The sequence below is a fragment of the Myotis myotis genome, unplaced genomic scaffold (genome assembly GCF_014108235.1).
Source record: "Myotis myotis isolate mMyoMyo1 unplaced genomic scaffold, mMyoMyo1.p scaffold_m19_p_24, whole genome shotgun sequence".
In the NCBI taxonomy this organism is placed as follows: Eukaryota; Metazoa; Chordata; class Mammalia; order Chiroptera; family Vespertilionidae; genus Myotis; species Myotis myotis.
The window spans coordinates 1134116-1145168 of NW_023416329.1; the positions used below are offsets into that span (position 1 = coordinate 1134116).

At 53.5% G+C, this 11053-nt stretch overlaps 1 long non-coding RNA gene across 2 annotated transcripts; it reads left to right on the top strand.

Moving 5' to 3' along the window:
• The first annotated feature begins 6241 nt into the window (after positions 1-6241).
• LOC118679379 lies at positions 6242-8629 on the top strand. Of its 2 annotated transcripts, none has more exons than XR_004975223.1 (2): positions 6242-6563; positions 7916-8629. It is a non-coding gene; the product is annotated as an uncharacterized LOC118679379 (long non-coding RNA). The 2 variants fall into 2 exon arrangements; XR_004975222.1 differs by having other exon boundaries at positions 6242-6547.
• Positions 8630-11053: the final 2424 nt, after the last annotated feature.

Here is an 11053-nt window from a genome sequence, read left to right on the forward strand (position 1 = left end):
GCACCATGCATGGCTGTGCATGTGTGCCAAGGCTCCGCACAGGAGCTCTGCACGGAGAAGCCTCGGCAGCGGTGTGCAGATAGGACTGCCCGCAAGGCTGCGTGGGCCTCCATGAACTGACCCACTGAGTTCTCTAAAAGCCTTCCTGGCCCTGGCCGGGCAGCTCAGTTGGTTAAAGCACCGTCCCGATACGCCAAGGTGTGGGTTCCTTCTCTGTCAGGGCACATGCAAGAGTCAACCTCAATAAATGGAACAATGAGTTGAGCTCTCACTCGCTCTCTTTGTCTCTCTCTATCTCTCTCTCTTTGTCTCTCTCTATCTCTCTCTCTATCTCTATCTCTGTCTCTCTACCTGAAAATCAATGCATTTTAAAACAAGCCCTCCCTTCACCAGGCAGCCTCCTCCCGGGCCTTGTCTGTCTGGCCCCTGGCTATTTCAGTTCTGAAGTGTCATACTCCCCCACACTTCTCTGGATGCTTTTGTGTTTATGTCACCTAATTTCTACTTGTGTCAGACACCTCCCTCCCTCAGTGATGGGCTCATTGCTGCCCTGGGCTGAGCCTGGCCCAGAGCAGCCTCCGTGCTGAGTCCTTGCAAACACCATCCGTGAGGCCATGGTGCCACTGCTTTTCTGGGAGACACGTGCATGCACGGCTAGCAGCCTCAGACCAAGGACAGATAGCCGTCCTCTTCTCAGCGGCCCTCGAAGGGCCTCCCTCTCAGCTCTCTACCTGGCAGGGTGTCTCCATGCCCCTGTGCTTGCCCTCCCCCCCCTCCAGGTCTGTCCACCCTGGTTTTTCTCTCCCTTCCTGTTCTTCTCTTCAGCCCACACTTCCTGTGATTCCTCTACTGCTCAGTTGCTCCTGGATAGCGCCCACCCACTCAGACACTCCCCACAGAGCCTCCAATCATATTCAAAAGGCCCATTAAGGCTTGTTTTTAAACAAGCACAATTCCCTCCCTGAGTAGAATTCTTCTCCCAACATCCAACATAACATCACCCCTCCCCCTCCAGGGACCGCCTTCTGTCCCTAGTCTCCCTTGCAGCTGTATCCCCTGGCACTTCAGTCCCCACAGCCGCTCTGTCTGGCTAAGGAATGTGGAGACATTGCCCAGAACAGAACTCAGAGTTGCAGGGCCTGACTCCTTTCCTCTGCCTGGAATATCGGACCTTTTCAACTGTCAAATTTCTCATCCTTCTAAGCTCCGCTCAAACACTGCCTTCTCTGTGATTTCTCCACCAATCCCCTGGACTTAAAGGATCAGAGGGTCCCTCCCCTGAAGCCCCCCCCCCCCCCACACACACACACACCTGTGTTTCATCTCCAGAACAAGTGCACATGTACCACAGAGCACCTGTTCACCATCAGGTCCCTGACAAGCAGGGGACCTGGGGTGGAAGAGCCAGTCTCTTTGATCTGTGTCCCTGCGTGTGTTGCAGCTTGAAAATAACCATTGTTCCAAAAGCATAATGTAAACAAATGAGCAGGTGGTAGTTTGCATTTTGTGCTTACTGTATGTGGGTAGCATGCTAAACATCTCACACATACTAATTTAACTACCTGCATGGGCTTCCTCACCACAGCACTGTAGATGTTACTGCATGTTTTACATGTGGGTTTCCTTAGGTTCATCAACCCGAAAGAACTTATACAAGATCACACAACCAGGAAGTGCTGGAGCTGAAATCTGAACCCAGCCTGGGCTCCTGACAGCCACGCTGATCCTTGAGAAATGGAGATCTGTTTGAGGGGTTTGGAAGAGGGTGATGAGGCGGGGGGGAGGAGTTCCTGATGGACCACACGCACTCAGTCATGCAGCAGACATTTCCTGGGGGCTATGCCCACTCTGTGCTAGAACCACAGGACACAGAGGCAGCTGTGGTCTCCTGCAGCTGGCACTGTCCGGCTCTCTGGAGCCAGGCAGCTGTGGTGGAATTCCTCACTCATCTTTCAACTGCAGCACCGATGGTAGGTACTTTTTAGTCTTGCTGCTGCATAATGTAATGAGGGAGAAAGACACACACACAATTACATCAGGCCTGGTAAATGTGACAAGCCCTGCGGCTCATGTGCGGCCACCAGTTGTCATAGGGACTTGCAGTGCCTTGCCATTCGGAGAACTACCCACAGGAGCCAACGAGGACCCTCTCAGAACCATGACTGTGCAGATCCAGTCCTGTTGGGTGGGCCAGGTCGGGAGGAAGAGGACTCTTTCCCTAGCACTTTTTTAAATGTATTTTTACAGATTTCAGAGAGGAAAGGAGAGGGAGAGAGAGAATCACTGACTGACTGCCTCCTACATGTCTTACACTGGGGATTGAGCCCACAACCTGGGCATGTGCCCTGACCGGAAATTGAACCATGACCTCCTGATTCATAGGTTGATGATCAACCACTGAGCCACACCAGCCAGGTTTTCCCTAACACTTTAATGTCATTTGTGTCATCTTCTCTTTGCTAAAATAAGTGTCAGCCTCTTTCCTAAAATTAAAGATTACAGTTCGTAAGCCAATGTTGACATAAGGACAATGAGAAGCATGTGCAAAGGCAATTTAATTGAGCCCATGGGAACAAGTGTTTTCTGCTCTGGTTTGCTGTTGGTATCATCACCTAGCAGCCTGTGTGGAGTTGCCTTATCCTATATAATAAAAGCCCAATATGCAAATCGACCAAATGGCAGAACCACCAGTTGCTATGACATGCACTGACTACCAGGGGCAGACACTCAACGCAGGAGCTGCTCCCCGCCCACAGGTCCCAGGCCAGCTCAGGCGGGTGCCAGCAGGGGCCCTCTGATCACCCCACAGGTTGCCCCGCATATTGGCCCTGATCACCGGCCAGGCCTTGGGACCCTATCCGTCCACAAGTTTTGTGCACCGAGCCTCTAGTGCAGCGGTCGCCTACCTGTGGTCTGTGGACTGCTGGTGGTCTGTGAGGTTCAAAAGGTTGTCAACTGCTGCTCTAGTGTATACATGAGAGAGTATGAGTATGGATATTAGAAGACACACAAGAGACAACCTGCTCTGGGGAAGGTTGAGTGTTTTGAGCTGTTTTTATTAAATAGTTCTGACAATATTTATTTCTCATTGCATCTGTTAGCTATTGCTGCATAAGAAACCACACCAGAATTAATATGTAAATAACAAGCACGCCTTATTTCTCAGGAGTCAACAGGCTGTGTGGTTGGCTGTGGTCCGCTGGCCCGTGGCCAGGGCTTGCCGGCCTGGGATGATCGCTGTCAGGAGGACTCCGCTCTTCTCCCTCTGCTTTTCATTTCCCACCAGGTTGGCCCGGGCTTGTTCTCGTGTGGCAGTAAGAGTTCAAGAGAAAACGTAGAGATGGCCCAGGCCTCTGAGACTTGGGACTGGTGTCTATCACTTCCGTCCCTTTCCTGTGGCTAGAGCCTGGGGTTGTGGTGAAGATTAAGTGATTTAACATCTGCCCAGCAGTTAGAACACCACACACCAAGTAAAGTGTATAGCAATCAGCCAATCAGCATGCAGACACGCCCCGTACCTGTGGTGCCATAGTCACAGGACATAAAACGCAATGTGCTAACCCACCTATAGGGCCTGGTGAAGGGCGGAGCCCAGAAGAAGCACTTGGTGAGTTAATTATCCTGCACCTTTGGGGACTGAGCAGACAGAGGGGCTGAGTCAGAATCCTATCTAGAGGCAGACCCTGACCTAAGGCGCCCTGAGGAGTCAGCGTTTCTGCCCTACTGGGAGGGCAGTGATGGAGTGGGCTTCATGGCCATTTTCCACCAACATGCTTGGAGCTACCTGGTCCCTCTAGAGCAGCGGTTCTCAACCTGTGGGTCGCGACCCCTTTGGCGGTTGAACGACCCTTTCACAGGGGTCGCCTAAGACCATCCTGCATATCAGATATTTACATTACAATTCATAATAGTAACAACATTACAGTTATGAAGTAGCAACGAAAATAATTTTATGGTTGGGTCACAACATGAGGAACTGTATTTAAAGGGCCAGAAGGTTGAGAACCACTGCTCTAAAAGGGTCCTGACCCACAAGTTGAGAACCACTGCATCTAAAGGATAGCTGCCATGCCTCATGGAGGCATACAGCTCAGGCTGCTCATGTGAAATTGTTGAGAACTGAGGAAAATAAAGAAAAATTATTCCATATTTATACATATAAACACACACATTTCTAACAGGATATATGGTGTTATTTGAGCAGGAAATGGAAGGAGTTGATGTCATGTTCTGAATTATGTCCCCCAAATTAAGATGAGCTAGGACTTGCTGCAACTGAAGAACATAAATAAATTGTTCTATGAGGAATGGTCTGCAACAGACAATAAAGAATTATGCTGAGAAATTAGAACAAAGATAAAAACATGCATATTTTGACCAGTTATAATAAAAACTGGGAGCATTTCAATCACATGACAAGCAGCATGTCACCAATTTTCTCATCTCTTCTTCATGTAGGGGTTGCTCTTTGCAAGCATTCTGAAGTGGAAATCACACATATTTGAGTTTAAAATTATGAACTTGCACTCGTTAGCTGTTTGCCTTGGGAAGTTGCCGCGCCCTCTGGGCTCCTCCTCCCACTGTGAAGGGCAGCTGACAGCATCACCCTGAGAGGTCATGACCAAGGCTCTCAGGGGACTCCAGAGGCAAAGGGCTGACCCGGAGGAGGTGGTGAAATGAGCCCATGCCAGCTTTGCCCCGTCAGTCCTGCCCCGGTTTCTGTTGACCGGCCCCTTCCAGTACAGACACCTTCAGCGAGAGAGAGGATTCGGGCTGGAGGAGGTTCCCACACATCTCGCCTCCTGCCCTCTCATTCCCGCTGCGTTTACCGGAGCCGACGGAGTGGCCAGGTACCAAGCTGCTCTTTCTGGGCTGGTGGCTGTCATCTAGGATTTGACATTCCTTCAATTTTTCTGGATCACAGGCTCTTTGAGAAACTGATGAACAATTTCAATTCTTACCTAAGGGAAGAAGTAATGTAATGCCCTGGCCGGGTGGCTCTGTCGGTTGGCGCATTGTCTGGTACCAAAATGTTATGGCTTCAGTTCCCAGTCAGGGTGGGGAAGGGAGGCAACTGATCTCTCCTCTCTCTCTCTTCCTTTGTCTCTAAAAAATAAACATTAAAATAAAATAGCTGTAACCCTCAGGTGATGATTTAAACATTTTTAACGTAAAAGCCTCCGTAAGTGTGCATGCCGTTGTTAACGTAAAAAAACTATTGAAACCTGTAAAGAATTTTTGTGAGTTTATTTGAGCCAAACTGTCGACATATGCCGGGAAGCAGAACCTCAGCGAATTGAAATAGTGCTCTGGAGAATGGCAGGGTTACATCCGTATTTATACATGAAATTCATTGGTGACAGATTTAAGAAGGTGGGATTAATCGAAGCGGGGAAACCTCTGTGATAGGATAAAAAGTAAAATGATGGACACATACTTAGGTGGGTGCAGGATCAATTAACATGATAATGAAGGAATTTGTAGTATCTGTCCTGGCACCCAGAACATTTGGTTGTGCCCCAGGAGCTCCAGAAAAAGGGAAGTTACAAGTTACCCAGACATTTCAAGGGTATGTTATCTTAGAGGCAAAAAGGCAAATGGGCTCAGTAAGTATCAAAGTTGATCTTGTCAGTGAAGATACTGGCCTAGGACATAACTGCCCACCATAACTGCTTTTAGTTAAGGTTTAATTTCAGACCATTCTTTGTGGTTACTTTAGGTCTCCGAGTCTGCAAAACTGCCATGCAGGCCTCTCCTGAGCTTGTCAGGTCAGCATGTGGCCCCTTTCGTCCACACTGTGTTGGTGCTACAGACACGTGTGACGCTGTCCTCAGCTCGCAGGCCTGGCTTGGGTCTGGGAAGTGGTGGCGTCTAGCAAATCTAGCTCCTGCGCCCTGTGGTTGATGTTTACACCCAAGTGCAAGCTTCCCTAGTAGCAACGTGCTAACCAACTGGCATTAGCCGCATCAGAGTCCCCAATGGACCTCCAGGGCCTGGCTCCACAGCGCGAGGCGACGCCTGCTGGGCCTGGCAGAGTGCCTGCTGTCTCCACAGCTCGGCCTGGGAAGGAGCGCCGTCTGGGTGGTGAGGACAGGGAGCGCTCCGAACTCCCACAGGCTCCCTCTCTTGCATTCTTGGAAGCTTCTCAATGAGTCCAGGAAAGTGCCACGTGACTGTCTATCTTATTTAAACCTGCCACACCCCTGGGAAGGAGGTTATTCTTCATTCCAGTTATGGGCGAGTCTGATAATGTGACCTGATCAAGGCGACATCAAGAGGAGAAAGAATTGGGAGCCGCACCCATGCTAAGTCCATGCTGAACCGTCCCCCTGCGGCTTAACCAAACCAGACGGTGGCACAGCCCCGCATTCAACCACCTCACGGTAACTTAGGAAGCAGCCAGCCCCTTGAGCTGCCCTAGTGCCAGCAGACACCCAGGCTGGGCGTCTCGGGAGACAGCTCCTGGCAAGCATGTAAAGGAATGACCCTGAAAGCAGCCTGGGCAGAGTCTCCACGAGTTTTATCAGCTACCACATGCCCTTTCCAGGTCAGTCATCCCAGAGGTGTGTGACCTTCTCAGGGCCAGGCCCCTGCTGGTGCTGGTGCTGCGGGTAGGGGGGTGGGGATGGGGTGGGGATGGGGTAAGGGTGGGAGTTGGGGTGGGGTGGGGGTGGGGAGATGAGGACCCCACAGGCTAATGCAGCCAGATACAGGCAGCACGAAGACACAATCAGGTGCCCGGAGAGCGCTGTGGGGAGAGGAGGGCTGTGCGCCCGCACGGTGGCCATGTGATGCTGGGCACCGGGAAGCAGAGCTCCTGTCACACGGAGAAGAAAGGGACGCTGCGAGTGAAGGGAGAGCACAAGATACGCAGCGTGTGCGTAGTGACCACAGTCCCTGCAGCGTCAGGGCTGACACCGCTAGGATCTGCGTTCTTTTATTTCACGTGTCCCACACCGACCCACACCAACCCACACCGACCTGGGGCCGGGCACGGGGGCCGCACCCAGGCGCCTGGGCTGACAGGTGACCTCCAGGGTTCCAGGCCAGAGACGGGCTGCCAGGAGGGGAAGCTCCGGATGGAGACAGCCCAGGAGTGAGCACTGCTCCTGTCCCAGCTGGGGCTGTGCTGTGGACACCCAGAGGCAAGGGCACTTGGAGGCGTTTCCGCCAAACACCAAGGAGAAGAGCCACAGCTGGTGAGCACAGGCTCTCCCCAGTTTTTATAGGGAAACGTAAAGTTTCTATCATTGGATCAGAGCCACACGCTGGCCAAAAGCACATGTGGACAAGGACACATGCAGAGGGGACACCACATGAGGACGCAGAGGGAAGGCCAACATGTCCAGACAAGGAGAGGCTCAGAGGAGCCAGCCTGCCCAGGCTGCACCGGCTTCCGCCTTCAGGGTTCCGAGTCCAAGCCCCAGCCTGTGGCAGTGGTCGTGGCAGCCTGGGCTCACCAACGCAAACGCCATCTTCTCGGCCACTCCGCCACGAGGGACATGTGAGGACAGCCCCGACCGCGTGGGGCTGGTGGTGCTGGGGACGTGCCGTTAGTGCCTCAGGCATGGAGGGGTCCACTGCCCCTTTAAGGCCGTTCTCCCGGCGCCATCCTATGACACCCTCACATGCACATGCTTTCTGGAAGTCCGGGGCACCATTGCACAACGTTATCTTTATCTTTGTTAAACCCGCCACTGGCAGTGCAGCTTTCTCCTGCGCGGTGGCCTTCCCAGAACTATGGGATGAAGGGCCCAGACTCACCTAGGTTTCCAGGTGCAGGAGGCCAGCGCAGGGGCCCTGCCGAGGTCAAAGCCTCTCTGAGGTGCAGGCGAGAACTCCACATGTGCTCACGGTGGTTGGGGCCAAACGGTACTGAATAAAGTGCTGAGTGGCCTGGCTTCCTTCTCCGCAGGCAGCTTTCCCTGCGGACCTTGGGGAGAGGTGACTTGTCAGTGGCGTCTGTGGCTGATTTGATTGCTCCTGGATTCTCTTCCCAAATATCGTCATGTTTCAGCTGAACATCTTCAAACAGCCCTGACAGCCAACAGCTGCAGCTGTAACACAAAACGGTTCACATCTGTTCAAAGTCCCCACCAAGAGGCTCTCCGCCCGCGCCGAGGGAGCCAGGGAGCCGAGGCCGCAGGGCCGAGCTGCTGCTGGTCTGTGCAGTGGCTGCCGGCTGTCCCAGGCCGCACACCAGCCGTAGGAGCAGAGCAGCCGCCCCCGGAGGAGACCCACGGCCGGGAGCGGGCAGCGGCTTGCCCGGCGGCCAGCCCTGTTAGCACATGTTTTCCTCCTCGATGCCGGCACCTCAACTCCTGCTCTGGGAGTCGCTGCAGGGACTCTCCCGGGTCTGCTGTTCAGCCCTCACAGGAGACGAGTTGTACCACGTCCATCCAGTTCCTCAGTGGCAGGAATGGGCCGACCTCGCGTCCTCTGTGTAATCCTGGGCCACAGAGCTGGCAGGCCCCAGAGACAACCCTAACGGGGGGCTGGGCCCTGCAGGACTGCTATCTGCTAGGAACCTCGCGGCCCTCCTGGGTCGTGAAAGAATGGTCCTTTGGATGGCATTCAAGGCAAGAAGGCTGGACTTCTTTTTCTTTAATAAATGCTGTTTTCCTCTCCACGTTTCACCTCCAAGTGTCTTTTTTTTCCTGCTCTGACTCTGATACCCATTTCGTGGAGAGGCAGTGAGGAGGGCACCCTCAGATCCTGGGTACCAGCAGGCACTGTAAAACCACACTCCTAACGCAGCTGCTCTCACCTACCCAAGCCTCGGCGTCCCTGGAAGGTGGAACACCATGCGGCCCTCCCCCCGAGGTGCTGGTTCTGTAGGCCCTGGCGGAGATGCTGCTCTGGCCAGCTCTGAGAACCTGTGGAAACTCACATCAAGACAGACTCGCAGCCATGCCGAGGCCAGCCCATCTGTCCCCACTTCAGACCTCTAACGTTTGCCTTTTCCCAGAGACATGGCCTTCCGTTGCATCACTGCCTTCAGAAATGCATCTCACTGGCCCCAACACCGCACCCTGGAGTGTCTCTCCACCACTCCTCCCTCCAAGGGCGCCGCAGTGCCTGGGAGCTGAGGGAACAGCGTCTGAGGGCCCAGGCCACGCAGGGCCTCCACTAGGGAGCCGCTTCCCCACAAGCTGTCTCAGCCAAGGGCACTGCAGGTCCCCGGTGGCTGCTTCACCCCCTCTGCTGCCTCGAGACCCTCTTCCCAGAGAAGCTGCCCTTCTAGCCTGCCAATCAAATGCAGGCAGATTTGTGGGTTGCGCTCGAGTGGGGGCACTGACCTCACGAGGTAACTTGGACACAGGACAGCTGGATGGTTTTAGGAGAGCTTGGTAGCAGGGCCATTTGCAAAGGTGCCGGCGGGGTGCAGGGAAAGCAACACAGAGGATGGTGGGTGTCCTATTTGAGTTGCAACCTCAGGATGAGCCTTTAGCTGCCATGGGCCTGAAGCAGTGATGTGGGAGGGGTGTGCCATGGTCTTTGAGCAAGGATGGAGCCAGCCTGCAATGATGCCACCAGAGAAACAGCCAAGTGGGTGGCTCTCTTCTCTCCAGTCTCCTCCTGGGCTGCCATTGGCACACACTCAACCCAAAGCCGGTGGGCAAGGGAACTAAGCGATGGAATGCATTTAGTTCAGCTTTGCAGGACACAGAACAGGGTCAAGAAGGGTGGAGAGCACAGTGAGAGGGGCAAGTAAAAGACACCAAGCACATTTCCCAAAGCCTAGAGCTACATCTGAGGCAAGTGTTTAATTCCAGATAGAAAAGAGTATAGAGGAGGGGCAAGATCCTTAAAAGTATCCACTCAAATCAGTGTTCCTAATACTCTTTCAAATAAAAGATGTGGCTACAAACTTTAGGGACTGAAAGATATAAAATATACAAATGCCTCCTTTCTCATACAAGGCCTCGTTCCCATATTCCTGCTGGACAATGGGGAAGATTGGCGGTGACGCCTCATAGGCCGGGCGGCACGTTACTGGTTCCTGTGGCTCTGGGTGGAACGGGGAGACGGTCACAGCAGGGAGGACACACCTGAACGAAGACATGGGATCAGAGGGACACGGGTGTGGGCAGAGGTTGGGGACTTGCCAGCGCGGCGCAATGCAGTGCACAGTCCCGGAAAGGAAAATGTATCAGGGCTCACTCAGATAAAACACCGACTGGTGCCAAACTGGGAGATTTTAGAACGCCAAAGAAAGACGGACTTGGTTATCTGGGGGGTGGGGGGGGTTGTGCTCGAGTGGGGGCACTGACCTCACGAGGTAACTTGGACACGGGACAGACTGAAGGACGCTGAGGCATGGTGAGGTGCAGGATGTCAGTCAGGAGGCAAATGGTAAAGGGGAGCTGACTGCAGACGGTGGGAGGGGAGGAAAGGGCAACCGCGAAAGGCCACTGTGAGGCTGACACCAAAGCTCGCCGGCACCTGGACACCAGGTGGGTGGGAGGCAGAAACCAAATGTGCTTCTGAGTGTTCTTGACTATCTTTTTTTTTTTTTTTTTTTAAGAATAGTTTCTTGATATTTTTAGAGAGAGTGAGAGAGAGGAAGAGAGAAGAGAGAAACATCAATGTGAGAGCATAACATCAGCTGCTCCTGCACGCCCCCCACTGCGGATGGTGCCCGAAACCCAGGCATGTGCCCTGACCAGAACCGAATCAGGTGCCTCTTGGGGCACAGGATGACGCCCAGCCCACTGAGCCACACCGGCCAGGGCTCTGACTGTTTCTATGCAGATGTTGAGGCCATTCATCACAATATGGAGAGGGCGTGTGACCCAGTTATCGAGTTAATGTGCTGCAGGACGCCTACATCAAGCTGCTACATTGGGCGGCTGACAGTGTGGATTTGATGTGAGGAACTACAGTAAAGGGGCGGGTTTTGAAGGAGTGAAACGTGAGGCGGGACGTGGGAGTCGGGACATGGGAGTCGGGATGGAAGGTCCGAGGTGTCTGAGGGAAAGCGGCCGGTGGGGAGGCCTGCAGAGCACCTGGCGAGTAGCAGTGAACACTGGGGGCGAGGGTGGAGGGGGCT